Source organism: Mauremys reevesii, unplaced genomic scaffold (assembly GCF_016161935.1).
Source record: "Mauremys reevesii isolate NIE-2019 unplaced genomic scaffold, ASM1616193v1 Contig17, whole genome shotgun sequence".
NCBI lineage: Eukaryota > Metazoa > Chordata > Testudines > Geoemydidae > Mauremys > Mauremys reevesii.
The window spans coordinates 24,856-40,868 of NW_024100793.1; the positions used below are offsets into that span (position 1 = coordinate 24,856).

Below are 16,013 nucleotides of genomic sequence, written 5' to 3' on the forward strand. Positions count from 1 at the left end.
GCTCAATACCATTGGAGTTTGGGCCTTTTAGGGTTAACCTGTGGGTTCCCTTTGCAAAATTCAGTCTTCTCTTTTCTTCTCGTCCTTCAGGATTAAACCCTGATTTCTCTTGCTTAACAGAATTCACTGGCTGATGGGGCGGGCCCTCTGTGCTAACAGCTATTAGCAAGTCCTTCTTCTCCCTGCCAGCCAAGTAATTCGCATCAACACAGACACTAGCTTTTAACTTCTTAGCTGCTATGGATTCCACGGCTGGACTTTGTCTTACAGAGATACCACACAAATCCAAAGGGTCTGAGGGTGAGAGCTGGCTTGCTCTCCCCTGCCTCCTCAAGCATTCAGCCCTAAAACTGTTCTGCTTTGAAACACCAGTAACTGAATCTGTCCTCAGATCCTGAAGCACAGACTGCTCACTTACAGATTCAGCCTGGAGACCTTTCTGTCCCAACACCATTGTGTCCCCAACAAGCTGGCCACACACAGCCAGGTGGTTATAGGGCTGCTCAATTTCCTTAACAGCTTCTACTCCACCTGAGACCTTTTCAAAGCTGCCCACACTGGATCTCTCAAAAGGAAAGTCAGTGGATCCATTCACAACAGAAAATTTCTGGCTGTTAGGAACTGAAACTTCCTTGATTAAATCACTTTTACACCCTTCAGTTGCAGTAAACTGCTTGCACAGGCTACCATGAGGATTCCTTTCCCTAGGAGCTTCTCTAAGCAGCAATTCACCCCTCACAGAAATTCTGCCCTTCCCCTCTCCACCTAGGGCTTGCTCTACAGGAACACTTCCCTGAGCAACCACAGCCGCTTTCTGGGTCTCACTTACACTTAGACTCACTTCAGGCCCCACAGGCGGATTTCTACACAATCCCCTTTTAGGCACACCTACAGACTTTCTAGATAACAGGTCAGAAGCAGTCTCCTTCCCTTGGCCATGAACAAGTTCAGGAATCTTTTCCTTCTTGCTACAAGTTGTCAAACTGTCAGTAGGTAACACACTTAAATCACCTTCATGCTCTCCTTGTGCCCTGGCTAGGGTATCACCCTGATCAGACAGAGTTGCTGCACCCTTTTCCAACCACACATTAGCAACTGGCAAACTACAAGCACCAGAACTGTCTGGTCTTTGGGACCTTGCTATGACACTAACTGGATGCAACCTAGTCACAGTGCCATTCTCCCCAGCAGACACAAACTCAGGACTATTCCCTTCCTGGGCTTTAGCTGTATTTACAACCAACTCCGAGACAACTGAATCACCCTCAACCATCACAGGCTGAAAGGCCCCTTCTGTTTGCTCCACAGACACAGAAGAGCCGGAGACACATTCTCCTTCACCCGACACACAGCTTGGGATCTCATTTCCCTTGTCCCAGCACACAGGGCTGTTCACAGACAACTGCTTGGAGACTGAGGTAGCTCCCTTCATAGGCAAGTCAATACCCCTGACCGACATAGGCACATTCCCTCCACTGTCACATTTCTCCACACAGGAAACAGGTAAGGGATATGGACACTCATCTTCCACTATCCCTCCCTTCCCAAACTGCTGATTAGACAAAGCCATCAGCTCACAAGGCTGCCTAGGCTCCTCCAAACTTTCCCTACCAGGCACATTGCCTCTCCCAACAGATAAGCTGCTGCTCTTTTCACTACACTGAGCTACTTTTAGCAAATCACAGTTACCCATTTCAGGTTTACTTCTACAAGCTGCATTAGCCACCAATCCATTACCCATTACAAATTTACCCTTTCCTTCCTCAGTTAGGGCTTTAACCTGACCATTTACTTTAATCTGCTCCTGAGAAACCTTTTCCTCACCAATGAGATCTTTCTGCTCTTGATCTAACTCCAGATTTCCTTCTGAGACATCAGACAGACATTCAGAAACTTCATTCCCAGAAATACTGCTTTTTTGCACAGACAAACCTTTGGAGCAACCCTCCTCAGGCAAATCATTGCCCACAATAGACACAGGTTTAAGATCATTCCTCTCCTGTGACTGGCTACCTGGACTGAACAAAGCTGTAACATTCTCCCCAATTAAAAGATCTTTAGGCAATAACTTCCTGACGCCAGCTATCACTTCATGCTGAGCCCCATTCCACTCAAGGTGGATTCTGGCTAAAGGCACACGGACAGTAAACTCACAGAGGATCACAACATTCACACTCTGATTTGGTAAATAATCTTCCTCTTTGACCAGATCTGCTTTAACAAGAGTGATGTTAGAAGCCATAATTTGCCCTAAACAGCTTTTACCATTGACTTTTACACACTCTATGAATTTTCCATTACCATTCCCATCCATAGCACTGGCACAATTTATGGGGCCACCCCCTACTGAACCCACAGTAACAGCATTGACATAAAAGGTGGCATTGTTGGGGTACATTTGGTTACCCCCAGACAACTGCTCAGAGTTATACAACATACCAACATTGTTACAAACTGGACTTTCAAGAGGATACAGTCTCTGCTGTTCTTCCATTGCTTTTTTGACTGGGAGTTGGAGTCTAGCTGTCTCCTGTTGCATCTGTCGAGTTTTCTCCTCAGCAGCCAGCAGCTCCAGACGCCTCTTACGAGCTTTTTCTTCTCTCTTAGCAACTTCTTTCTTTCTCTCATCAGCCTCTTTCTCCATTCGAATTTCTGCCAGTTCTTGCTCATAATCAAACTGCAGGCTGTCTCTCAAGGCTTGCAGTTTCCTTGCTTTTCCTGATGCTTTCTGTCTCATGGTCACTGATCTTTAACCAACAAAACTCTCAATCCCAAAGTTAAAATTTGGATAGCGTGGGGTTCTGACCCAAAGCTTAATTGACCTGGTTCTGTGGATCCAAGCACGACTACGCCACTGTGACGGAGCGATTCTGGCGGGACCCAACTGAGAGTGCCAAATCAGGACCAATTGCTTAAACAGGGCAGTAACAGCCCTAGGCTGGGGTTTTTCCACCTCTAAGGCAAGCCAAACCAGCCAGACAAAAGGGACTTTGGTCTCACCCCACTGGCTAACCACAAGTCACACAAGCAATTTCCTTAGACACTCCAGTCTCCCAGTATCACCACCAGTGCACTCGTCCTGGGGATAAATGGTTATGAAAACCAACACCCCAATAAAAGAAAAAGGTTCTCTCAATCTGGTATTGCAAATGACATTACAGAAGCGAAGAAGGTGCCAATATTCTTAACTGTTGTAGGGGCTAAAACCTACTCTCTGCTACGCAGCTTACTGCACCCTGTTAAGCCTGAGACTAAATCTTACAGTAACATTGTGGAAATCCTGGGGTCTCATTTCTCCCCAAAACCACTGGTAATTGCTGAAAGATATAGGTTCCACAAAAGAGACCAAAAGGAAGATGAAACAGTTGTACAATTTGTAGCCATTTTAAAAAAGCTAACAGAACACTGTGAATTTAAAGAGATGTTAAATGATGCCCTGCGTGACAGGTTAGTGTGTGGCCTCTGCAGTGAAGGTATCTGAAGCGCCTACTGACAGAGGCTCAGCTTACATTACAGAAGGCTGTTGATATTGCTGTCTCCATGGAACTGGCTACAAGGGAGGCACAATACATCGGTGCATCCCCTAGGGTGCAAAAAGTGTCACAAGAACTGACCCACAAAACGGTGCAGAGTCAAGAATGTTACCGCTGTGGTAAGCTGGGTCACCAGGCATCAGAATGCTGGTGTAAGGACCTGGTGTGTCAACACTGTGGCAAAAAGGGACACATTGAGTGTGCCTGTAAACAAAAGAAAAAGAGGCCTGTGGTCTGGCTGACCAAAGAGGAACCTTGCATACCCTAGAGCAGACCCAGGATGATCAAGGTGACACCTCCTCACAAGAGGAAGTGCCACTGCATGTTTTGTCTTTGGCAGCGGGCTCTCATGAATACTGGGTAACCCCCTTATTGGAGGGCAAACCTATACGCATGGAACTAGACACCGGTGCAGCTGTCTCGCTGGTTCCTGAGACTGTGTATAAGGAAAAGCTACAGCATCTTCCGCTTAAGGCAACAAAAACTGTTCTGAAGACGTATACAGGTGAAGCTGTGCCCATGTTGGGCACTATTGATGTTAAGGTGGAGCTCAATGGACAGGCAGCTAAATTGCCACTGTTTGTGGTGAGAGATGACTACCCAGCCTTAATGGGTAGGTCTTGGCTTGGGAAGATTCAACTGAACTGGGCAGAAGTGCACCGGATGACTAAAGAAGAAACCAGTCTAACCCCTATTCTAAGGAAACATGCTGCTGTTTTTGGAGATGATTTTATGAAGGGAATCACTGTGACATTGAACATTAAACCTGACAGTCCACCAAAATATCTGAAAGCCCGAACTGTGCCATATGCCATCAGGCCAAAAGTTGAAGCAGACCTGGAGCGCCTGGTCACCAATGGAGTCCTAATACCAGTTACCCATAGCTCATGGGCCACTCCTATCGTTCCAATCGTGAAGAAAGATGGCTCTCTCCGGATTTGCGGTGATTTTAAAGTCACTGTCAACCCAGTGTTGTGTGCAGAGCAATACCCGCTTCCCCGCATCGATGACCTCTTCGCAGGCCTGGTTGGGGGACAAAAGTTCAGTAAGATTCATCACCTGCCCACAGCCAGCCCGTGTCACTCCCTGCCTCCAGCTAGCCCTGCCCCACGCCCCTATCTGCAGCCAGCCCCACATCCACTGGTGCCCTGCAGTTCCCAGGGCAGTAACCCTGCACACCTGCTTTAATGAGGGGGGGGGCAGGGAGCAGCTGGGACCCACACATGTGCACACCCTAGAGTGACCAGACAGCAAGTGTGAAAAATCGGGACGGGGGTGAGGGGTAATAGGAGCCTATATAAGAGAGACCCAGAAATTGAGACTGTCCCTGATCACCACCCACACATGTGAAACGGAGCTCATTTCTAGTTCAGCCCCATCTTTTTAAAAAAGAACTTTAGGTAGGGTTAAAATACATCTGTATTTTCCTGGACATGTCAGGCTTTTCGGTTCTTAATCACCTCCTGGGAAAATATGGACGTATGGTAACCCTATTGGTACAAAAAATACATGCTGTCGCACATCCCTTAAATCAGAACTTTTTATAGGGAACCTGTTGTTAAGATTTTGGCAGCTCATCACTGAGTGTATGTGAGGGGAAGACAGTCTCTCCCCAACAGTGGTGATGGCTGGGAGCTTGGAGCCTAAAGCAGGTGAACCAGGGAAGGGGGAAACTGCCCTGGCACGTTCTCCTTGTGCTTTGCACAAGCACAGGACCAGATCCTTCATCTTCAAGGTTACTATGGTTATGACCGGGGCTCTGTTTCTTGGCCCAGAGCCAAGTGTGGGGGTTCAGGGTGCTGTTTAGTGGCCTGTGATATCCAGAAGGTCAGATTAGATGATCTGTGGTCCCTTCTGGCCTTCAGTTCCAGGACTACAGCTCTAAATATGAGAATAAGTGTACACAGTGCTACCTATTTGACTCGATTGTTCTAACAGGTCCAGGGTGTAGGGTAGTAACTAAGCACGTGAGAGGGGTAATACACAACTTGTTTGTATCAGGGTATAAAAGAGGGGCCACAGAAGGTACATCTGGCCAAGGGGGGAGTCCCACTGCGGACTGAGCCGGTGTCTATGCAGAGTCTAGGGGGTGCTAGTACAAGTGCTTTGTCAACAACAAACATGGCCAAGTGCCTTTGCCACCGAATGAGTCTGTTGTGTTTCGGGCAGTTTGACTGAGGTCTGCTGGGGCAGCTACCTGGCCAGAGCCAGGACAACGTATGGGCCCACACAGCCAATGACAGGTGTCCTTTTATCAGAGCCCCCAGCGATCATGGAAGGGTGGAGTGATGGTTCTGGTATCTCCCATCTCCAGCTAACACTGAAATCCCTGCCTGGACTCCCCTGCACAGGAGGCGCTGGCTGTCAGTCCCCGGGTGGGTCTGCAGCGATCAGCCTAGACCACAAGATGGAGGACAGCACGGTGCCATGAAATGCAGCCAACAGGGTTAGTCCTGAGAGGGGCTGAGCACTTGCAGCTCTCACTGGTTTCAGAGGGAGATGCAGGAGCTCAGCACTGCTCAGAATTGGCCCATTGTGATGGAAGTGGAACATTCCACCGTAGGGATGGTAACCTAGACAAACAGAGGTGGGGACAGGCAGGGGGAACTAGGGATGTAAGTTTTCAGGGGTGAGGGCTGCATAAATCCCACTCCATCCAAACCACAGGGAAAGGAGCGGTTCATGACCCATCAATTCTACCAAGAGGTAAGGAACTCTCCTCATAATGGAGAAATTAATAGATATGGTTTCTCTTCAGGTGAAAGAAATGCAGCTGATCTGATCTCCTGGGGATTGCAGATTATAAGCAGTCATATTACTGCAGAACAAACAAATGCATGTTGCCAGACCTGGAAAAATTTGCCTTCCTTATCTAGAATGGGAAGACAATCACTTATCACCATCAAGTTTCAAACCCACAATTCAGCAGACCACCACTCACAAGGAGGTGAGCCTTTAAGATTCTCTTATTGCCAAATGTATCAGATCATGTAGAATCGTGTACATTTGTGGGCCTGCAAAACTGATCATAAGCAAACAAGTTACCTGTCAAATGCTGATCTCTACAGCCACAGCTGTGCTTTCCAGGAACTAGTTTGTGAAGCTGATTTGTCTTTTCAGGAGGAGAGTTACAGATGCTCAGGATTTGAGTACAAAGGAATAGGAATGGAGCTGAACAGATCCAACACCTGAAAGGACGATTGGATCTTGTAAGGGACGAAACCATGAAAAAGACCCTTCATTCAGTAAAGCAGCAGAATTGGCTCTGAGGAGAGGTAAGAAACATTTGGGAAGTCTAACAAATGACAGGTTTCAGAATGGTAGCTCCCTTTTAGGGACATGGGTATTTGGACAATAAAACTAGGACAAGGGGCCAGATCCTCCCCTGGTGTAAATGAGCATGGCTCCATGAAAGACACTAGAAATACATAGATTTACAGCAGCTGAGGATCTGACCCAAACCTTTAACTGTGACATGGGTTTCAGCAAAGTGCTTGGAGAGTTTACTCTGACTCCAGGCCTGCAGCTGTGGTGCAAAGCGTGGTGGATCTAAGCATTCATTGCACAGTGGGTGAGGAAATTCCAGTTACTTCTGATTTATAGAGTGTCCCATCCACAGACACAATGATCGCAGAGGCAATGGTGCCTGGAACAGAATCAGGGGTTGGGGTAGGAGAGTGGAACATGCAGGAGACACGCAGGAGACAAGCTTCTGCACTGTGCAGCCAAGGCGCCAGTTTGGGTCCTTCTTTTAACACCTATTTGTGTAGCTGTTGAAGCCATGTGTACTTCATAGGATCAGCTCAAATGATAGGACCCCTATTCATTTAGCACAAACATTTAGAAAGAGGAGGAGAGAGAGATGAACAGTAGAAATAAAGTGTTCCTTAGTCTTGTTCACTCTTTTGTTGCTGCTAAAACCCTGGGGAAGGGAAACCCTTCTGTTCCTCATGCTATGAGGGAGGAGGGGTCTAGGAATAAACCTACCCTCAACTTTGTTTAAAGAACCTCAAGGGACCTCAGCTTTTAAAGCCCCTTGCCCGAAGGGAAGGCAGGCAGTCTCCTGGCCATATCAAACCAAATTGACCAAAATGTAAGGTCACCCCACAATCTGCACCCACAACCTCCACTGTGAGTGCTAATGTACCACTGTGATCCTAGAGAAAGTTGTAGAGGAGGAGAATGGCCTCAAACTTGATTAGGACTGAGTCTTGGGAAGGTAGAGAAGAATTTATTAAGAGTGCTCAAGTGAATAGCACTGAATGAATAGCTGGAGCCATGTGGCTTCGCAAGTCACTCAGGTTAAGGGAAGGGAAGAGGACAGACTTCCTGCCAAAAGTCTAAATATTTTAGCTTAGGCTGAATTTTCTGTAACTGTGCCCCTAGCTAATGGATTTTAAGGGTGATGTTATTGTAGGCATCGGAAATTTGTTGCCCAGTGATATTTTAATAGGTAATAACATTTTTGCCATATTCATGCATATGAATGTTATAACCCGATCCCAGAGCAGATATGGATCAGATTCACCTGCTCTATCTGTGGTCAGCAGAGCTGGCTGCAGACGGGAGGGAAATGCCTTCAGTAGCATCCTGCCTTCTGAGGAGGAATTTGAAAATGCTGTGGTGCTTTGGGCTTCAGTGCAACTCAAAAGGAGTTTGTGAAAGTCCAACCAGCTGAGTCTTCTCTGGACCAAGCATTCATGTGACAGCCACATGTTCAAAATAAAGTGCAGTTCTCTGCATATGGAAGAATAGAGCTGAACTGTGTATCAGGGCTTACATACAAACTGCATCCCACAATGCTCTACGGGGTTAAATAACACAAGACTCGAAGCAGAGCATGGTGCTGATGGCACAAAGCCGTGGGGTAAAGACAATCAGCGCGGCTGGGCACCAGCAGCTCCTACTGGTTCCAGAGGGAGATGCAGGAGCTCAGCATGTGGCCAGTGATGGACAGAGGGACAGAGACTACCCTACAAAGACACAAATCAGACATTAGGAATGGAAATATACAAAAACCTGTAGGAGAACACTTCAACCTCCCTGGCCACACAATAGCAGATTTTAAGGTGGCTATCTTACAGCAAAAAAACTTTAGGACCAGACTCCAAAGAGAAACTGCTGAGCTCCAGTTCATCTGCAAATTTAACACCATCAGTTTAGGACTAAACAAAGACTGTGAATGGCTTGCCAATTACAGAACCAGTTTCTCCTCCCTTGGTTTTCACACCTCAGCTGCTGGAACAGGGCCCCATCCTCCCTGATTGATCTAACCTCGTTATCTCTAGCTTGCTTCTTGCTTGCTTATATATACACACCTGCCCCTGGAAATTTCCACTGCTTGCATCCAAAGAAGTGGGTATTCACCCACGAAAGCTCATGCTGCAAAACATCTGTTAGTCTATAAGGTGCCACAGGATTCTTTGTTGTGTATTTGGTTGTCATGGTTTTTGTTGCTATGGCAACTGAGTTAGATTATTATGGGTTAGCTCAACCGGTTTCAACTGGCTGAGTGAGCTCTCTGTATATCTGTAAATAAAATGGAGGTTTTGGTTAGCTGCCTGCTCTCTGGCCTCAAGAGATTGCTTCCTACACCGGCTGCCCCAAGGATTCAACAGCCTGGGTCTGAGTATGGGGACCAGGATGAAGGAGTAGAGTCTTCTGGGACCAACCTGCTTCCACTGCTAAAGAAGGGCATGAGAGGGAGAAAGGAGAATTGAATAAGGGGATTGAGCTGAGGTAAGTGGAAGGAGAGGCAAATGGCTAAGAGAAGGATTGTTAAGGGAGGGGAGGAGAGAAGTGGAAGGAATTAATTAAAAGAAACACCAGGGAACTGAGAAAGGGAAAGAGAAATAAAAGAGAAGACGCATGGAAGAGGAGAAGGAGAAAAGTGTCAGGGCAGAAGAGAAGGTGAAGATAAGAAAAAAGAGTGGAGAAAGACAAGAAGAGAAAGAAGGAGCACAGAAGAGGGGGTTGAGCATTTTGGGATTCAGCCCTGGCTGATGCTAAGGAAATCAGCTGATTGTCCTTGTTAAGATATGAACTAAGCAACCAGTTAGGACTATTAGGAGCTGAAAATGAGGATGCAGTCCAGTCAAGCCAAGCCACAGCATTCTTAGCAACGATGTTCAAAGCACGAAGACCTCCAGGAAGTTGAGTCATTTTGCAGTCCTCTGCAATACGTGTTGTGGTTTGAGGCTGCCCAAATAGACATAGGGACTGTCTCTAAAAAGCCACCAAAATTCCACTGCAACACAAATTCCATGTCTGGTGTGAAACCAGTTCAGAAGGCTCCATTGCCTTCCTGGTAAATCAAACCCATGTTGATGTTGAGTGGGGTCTAAGACAAGAGAATTATTTGTCACTTTCTCTGCGGATCATGAAGCATGTCATGCATCCTCTACCGTAAATCCCTCTCCTGGTAAACTTATCCACAATGGGCGACGTGAGGGCAGACGACCATCTGGTGGATTAAACAAGCCTTTAATTAATGGTAGATGTGGCATATCAAGCAATTTCATCACAAGCTTTGCTGTGCTTTCCTATCTGGGAACACTGGACGGAGTAATACTGCAGAGAACCGGTACCCATGGCAGAGGAGTAGATTTAAGTGTGCCTGACATAATGCACATGGTGGAATTAAGTTGTACATCAGTCATGTTTGTGTGAGATGAGCGAGCCCACACTGGAGCTCAATACTCCGCTGCTGAGTAACAGGGTGCCAAGGCTGAAGTGAATAATGTTTGGGTGTCGGCGCCCCCTGTTGTTCTGGCCAGTTTTCCAAGCAGGTTCTTCCATGTTTTGACCTTAATAATTGTCTTTGTAAGATGATCATGGTGTATGAGAGTTCTATCGAATGTGACACCTAGATAGACAGGGTGTGGATCTTGCTTTATTCGCTGACCATTGAGAACTATGGTCAGCTTTCTGCCCACTTGTGCATGATGTAAGTGGAAGACACTCGACGCAGGCCTACTTCCATTTGGTATCAGGCACCACTGATGACAATAATTGGCCATAGCTGCCATGTTTGTGTTCCGAACACTCTCAAGTATGTCAAAGGTGTGTGACTGAGTGCTGAGGCATATGTTGTCCGCATAGACAAACTTGCGAGATCCAGCTTATGATAGGTCATTCGAATATAAGTTGAACAACGTTGGAGATAAAACTGATCCTTGAGGGAGGCTGATGTTTGCACATTTCAAAAAGAAATAGCTGAGAGCTCTCTCTTTGCAAGGGATTACTTTGCAACTGATCATATTTCTATTTTTTTCCTGATTTGACCATTGCAGTGTATTGTTTATCTGAAGCTCACAAAGAGGTTTGACACAGTTAAGAAAATATGAATGGAACTGATCATATCCACCGAGAGGGGATGGATGCACCTTCTCCTAGCACAGGAGTGGAAATCAGTGAATCTGTTTCTACTTTCAGGTGAAAGAAAGGCAGTGCTTACCAGTCAAGGGAGAAAGATTCCAAGACATGGCTGAATTTAAGAATGCAGTCAGGTAGGAAACGATAAGTGCAGATGCAAGAAAAGCATCTTATGACTCCAGTTTGGGAAAAAGCCACTTCTACATCATTTATTAAACAATGTAGCTGGTTGCACCTCTGAAAATCACAGCCATGCAATGGAAAATCACTGACAAGGAGGTGAGCAGAGAAGAGCATGTGGAAGGCAAATGAAGCACATTTTGACTGATAGCTCTGCATAGCTAGTAAAACAAATAAAAATTATCTGAAACATTGATGTTTGCAGGTGATCATCACTGAAGATGTGAGGGGACCAGGTGACCACCCTTGCCAGGAGGAAATGAGTGAAAGTGACTGTCCTGGGGAAGAGGTAAGAAATGCCCAGGCTCAGAGCACCCACGTGGACATTAATGGACCTTATTAACTTGCAGGTAGAAGAACTGCTGCTGCTTCACTTGTCAAGGGAAGAATGTGAGAAGCAGGTGCAGACTTTGCTAACGCAATGTGCCTGGCCACCTGCTGAATACACAGAGGGGACAGAAGAGCATTCTGCAGCTATAGTCCTGGGAATGGAGAGCAGCCCCCTGAGACAGTGCAGCCAGTTGCACTTTCCAGCTGTAAACATCCCTGCAGATCATGGGCCAAGGAGGTGAGTTTCAAGTTTCTCTTCTTACCAAATGAATCTTGTGCCAAAGCAGCAGTTGCAAACCCTATCAGGAATAAATACCAAGTATTGATCATTCCAGCAGCAGATCGTACCTCTCCTGATAGGGGAGCAGAGGCTGTGGTGCTCTAGAAGGAATTAATGAAGCTGATCTGTCCATGTCGATAGGTGAGAAACACCATTTCTGTACCAGTCAAGTGGAAATGAATGGATCCTCTCCTACCTTCAGATGGGAGAGGCGCATCTGAACACTGAGGATATAAAAAACGTGAGTAAGCTCCTAGAAGAGCTGTGATGGTTCTTACTGAAAGGAAAAAAGTGAAATTAATCACTGCTGCCAAGAGGTAAAGAACTCACCTTCTCTTGACTTTCAAGGTTAAGTTCCGGGATCTGGTTATTCTTTCAGATGAAAGAAATGAAATTCATCCTGCATGCCAGGAGAGAAATACTGCACGAGCAACCTGACTGGCCAGGTGAGTGACCCATTGCAAAGTGAAGAAAGCATTTTTCCTTGTAGATAAGGAATAGTTCAGGAACCTATGAAATCTGTTTGGAAGATTGCAGGTGACTGTACCTCTGGTCAACTCCCCACAGCCTCGGTGAATATTTCTATATTGGCTATTTGCCAAGGGAATAAGGTTGGGGAAAGCACCATAAAATGTAGGACACCCCAAGGCTGATTATAAGTAATGCTGTGTCAAAAATTGATTGTTACAGCTGATGACACATCCCAAGATACATGAAGAGTTGAGGACCATAGCAAACAGGGATTCCTCTTTATCAGGAGGTAAGGAATATACAGTACCTGCGTATAGCATCCCAGTGCAAATCAAAGACTTTGGTTTTTCTTTCGGAGCCTATGTTATATGTCAAGAGGGGAATGCTGCCAACTAATTGAGAACAAAGCAATGTATGCAGCCAGAGCTGCTGAGATGTAAGAGAAGCATCCTGTGAGTCTATTCATGGAAAAGGAGAGTAGCCACTTATCCCCAGGAAGTGTTAAATAACACAGCTGGTTGCATCTCTCCAAACAGCCACACTCAGACCGTTCCCGGCACAGAGGTGAGCATCTAAGGTTCCATTTTGCCACCTAAATTAAATGAAAAATGATCATTTCAGTGAAGAGCCCTCCAGACACCAAACAAATCTGTCAGATATTGATCGTTACAGCACATCGCACTTCTCCAGATGTCAGGAGAGCAGGGGGCTGTGCTTTTCAAGAAGCAGTTATGGAAACTGATCATCCCCTTTCGTGAGGTGAGAAATACACATTCTCAGAGAGTTCAAGTGACAATAATGGGTCTGGTCAGCCTTTCAGGTGGAAGAAATGCAGCTGAGCTGATCTTCCCAGACAGGAAGGCTTGGAAGTTGCAATCATGATAGCGATCCATTTTTGTTGACCAAAGAAAAAATGGAACTGGGTGCTGGCTCCAGGTCGGTAACATTGGTATTTAGACATCTCAGTAAATAAGAGGGCAACTGACCACAGTTGAGAGGTGAGCATTTGAACTGCTCTTGCCAGAGATTAGCTGTGCTACTGATTATATTTGTGCAGAATTGTTCATTGCACTTTCTTGTCCTTTAGAAGTGCAGGAAGAAGATTCATGAAGTGGATCATTCCTGTGACGAGGTAAGACATGCTCCATCTCATGGTAATAATCTAGAAGTCAGTGATTCTGGGTACATTTTCAGATTCTTCAGCCATTCAGAGGAATACGACAAAATCGATGACTGCCATTCTTGCGGAGATGTAAGGAAAGCCCCCCAAACCTGAAAATACCTTGTAATAATAAAGTATCTTTCAAATTCTGATCATTACAGCTGACTGGGCTTCAAGCTGTGGGAACAGTAGAAAGATTTATGCCAGGAAGATATACGAAAGGTAATTGTTCCTGTTGAGAGGTAAGAAATGCCTTGCAGCATTCCTTTGGAAATAAATGGATGAGACTATACTTTCAGGTACCAGAAATGCAGCTGATCTTCCCATTGGAGAGAAGAAATCTACAAGCAGTTGACAAACTGCACAGCTCAGCAAACTTCTGAAAAGAAATCAACTCAGTGACCGGATGGGGAGTAAGGAAAACAGGGACTTTCAACTGTAGTACAATGAAGCTGCTGGTGGATATGATGAGAAGGGATCTAGGATTAGCTGTTAGTGGATGAGTAATTGAGCTGTGTGACGGGTCTGGTACCCCAGCACCCCCTAGTGGCAGGGGCGAGCTGGGGGCCTAGAGCCACGCCACTCCCTTGTCCATCGGTCGGCCCCTGGTAGCCGGCGTGTTACGCCTAGCGGCGGCATCCCACAAACAGCTACCCCTCGGGCGGGGTAAGCGCGGCCAAGGCGGCGTCCACAAAGACCCCGGGCGGGGTAGCGCCGCCTGGGGCGGCGTCCACAAGACCCCCGCCGGGCGGGCTAGCGCCGCCTGGGGCGGCATCACAAAGACCCGCCGGGCGGGGTAGCGCCGCCCTGGCGGCGTCCACAAAGACCCCCTTCGGGCCAGGGTAGCGCCGCCTAGGTGCAGGCGTCCACAAAGACCCCCTTCGGGCCGGGGCAGCGCCGCCTGGGGCGGCGTCCACAAAGACGCCGGGCCAGGGCAGCGCCGCCTAGGGGCGGCGTCCACAAAGACCCGCCGGGCGGGGCAGCGCCGCCTGGGCGGCATCCACAGACCCCCGGGCGGGCAGCGCTGCCTAGGGCGGCGTCCACAAAGACCCGCCGGGGCGGGGCAGCGCCGCCTGCGGCCGGCGTCCAAAGACCCCGCCGGGCCAGGTAGCGCCGCCTAGGGCGGCGTCCAAAGACCCCGCCGGGCGGGTAGCGCGCCGCCAAGGGCGGCGTCAACAAAGACCCCGCCGGGCGGGGTAGCGCCGCCTAGGGCGGCGTCCAAGACCCCGCCGGGCGGGTAGAGCCGCCAAGGAACCAGCGTCCACAAAGAGCCCCGGGCGGGGTAGCGCCGCCAAGGCGGCGTCCACCGACGCCGGGCGGGCCAGCGCTGCCTAGGGGCGGCGTCCACAAAGACCCTCTTCGGGCGGGTAGCGCCGCCAAGGGCGGCGTCCAAAGACCCCGCCGGGCGGGGTAGCGCCGCCTAGGGCGGCGTCCACCGACACCGCCGGGCGGGGTAGCGCCGCCAAGGGTCGGCGTCCACAAAGACCCCTTTGGGCGTGGTAGCGCCGCCTAGGGGCGGCGTCCACCGACACCCCCGGGCGGGGTAGCGCCGCCAAGGGTCGGCGTCCACAAGACCCCGCCGGGCGTGGTAGCGCCGCCTGGGGCGGCGTCCTGACACCGCCGGGCGGGTAGCGCCGCCTAGGGCGGCGTCCTCCGACACCCCCGCCGGGCGGGGTAGCGCCGGATAGGGGCGGCGTCCTGACACCCCCGGGCGGGTAGCGCCGGATAGGGGCGGCGTCCACCGACACGCCGGGCGGTAGCGCTGCCTAGGGGCGGCGTCCTGACACCGCCGGGCGGGGTAGCGCCGCCTAGGGCGGCGTCCACAAAGACCCCGCCGGGCGGGTAGCGCCAGCTAGGGGCGGCGTCCACAAAGACCCCTTCGGGCGGGGTAGCGCCGCCAAGGGCGGCGTCCACAAAGACCCCTTCATGCCGGGGTAAGCGCCGCCAAGGGCGGCGTCCACAAAGACCCCGCCGGGCGGGTAGCGCCGCCAAGGGCGGCGTCCACAAGACCCCGCCGGGCGGGCAGCGCCGCCTAGGGGCGGCGTCCTGAACACCCCCGCCGGGCGGTAGCGCCGCCTAGGGGCGGCGTCCACAGACACCGCCGGGCGGGTAGCGCCGCCTAGGGCGGCGTCCACCGACACCGCCGGGCGGGTAGCGCCGGATAGGGGCGGCGTCCACCGACACCGCCGGGCGGGTAGCGCCGGATAGGGGCGGCGTCCAAACACCCCCTTCCGGGCGGGGTAGCGCCCGGATAGGGGCGGCGTCCACGACACCGCCGGGCGGGTAGCGCCGGATAGGGCGGCGTCCACCGACACCCCGCCGGGCGGGGTAGCGCCGCCTAGGGCGGCGTCCACAGACACCCGCCGGGCGGGTAGCGCCGCCTAGGGGCGGCGTCCACAGACACCGCCGGGCGGGGTAGCGCGCCAAGGGCGGCGTCCACAAAGACCCCCGCCGGGCGGGTAGCGCGGCCAAGGGCGGCGTCCACAAGATCGCCGGGCGGGTAGCGCCGCCTAGGCGGCGTCCACAAAGACCCCTCGGGCGGGTAGCGCCGCCTACGTGCCAGCGTCCACAAAGACCTCCTTCGGGCCGGGGTAGAGCCGCCAAGGCACCGGCGTCCACAAAGACCCCCTTCGGGCCGGGGTAACGCCGCCAAGGGACCGGCGTCCACAAAGACCTCGCCGGG

General features: G+C 50.1%; 3 long non-coding RNA genes across 3 annotated transcripts; all 3 read left to right on the forward strand.

Annotated features, from left to right (window-relative positions):
* Positions 1-5,893: 5,893 nt before the first annotated feature.
* Positions 5,894-11,300, forward strand: LOC120393240. The gene is made up of 3 exons (XR_005591961.1): positions 5,894-6,239; positions 6,654-6,808; positions 10,968-11,300. It is a non-coding gene; the product is annotated as an uncharacterized LOC120393240 (long non-coding RNA).
* A 538-nt stretch (positions 11,301-11,838) lies between these two features.
* On the forward strand, positions 11,839-13,073 carry LOC120393241. Its single transcript, XR_005591962.1, has 3 exons — positions 11,839-11,938; positions 12,077-12,143; positions 12,388-13,073. It is a non-coding gene; the product is annotated as an uncharacterized LOC120393241 (long non-coding RNA).
* A 151-nt stretch (positions 13,074-13,224) lies between these two features.
* LOC120393242 lies at positions 13,225-13,704 on the forward strand. The gene is made up of 3 exons (XR_005591963.1): positions 13,225-13,300; positions 13,492-13,552; positions 13,630-13,704. It is a non-coding gene; the product is annotated as an uncharacterized LOC120393242 (long non-coding RNA).
* Positions 13,705-16,013: the final 2,309 nt, after the last annotated feature.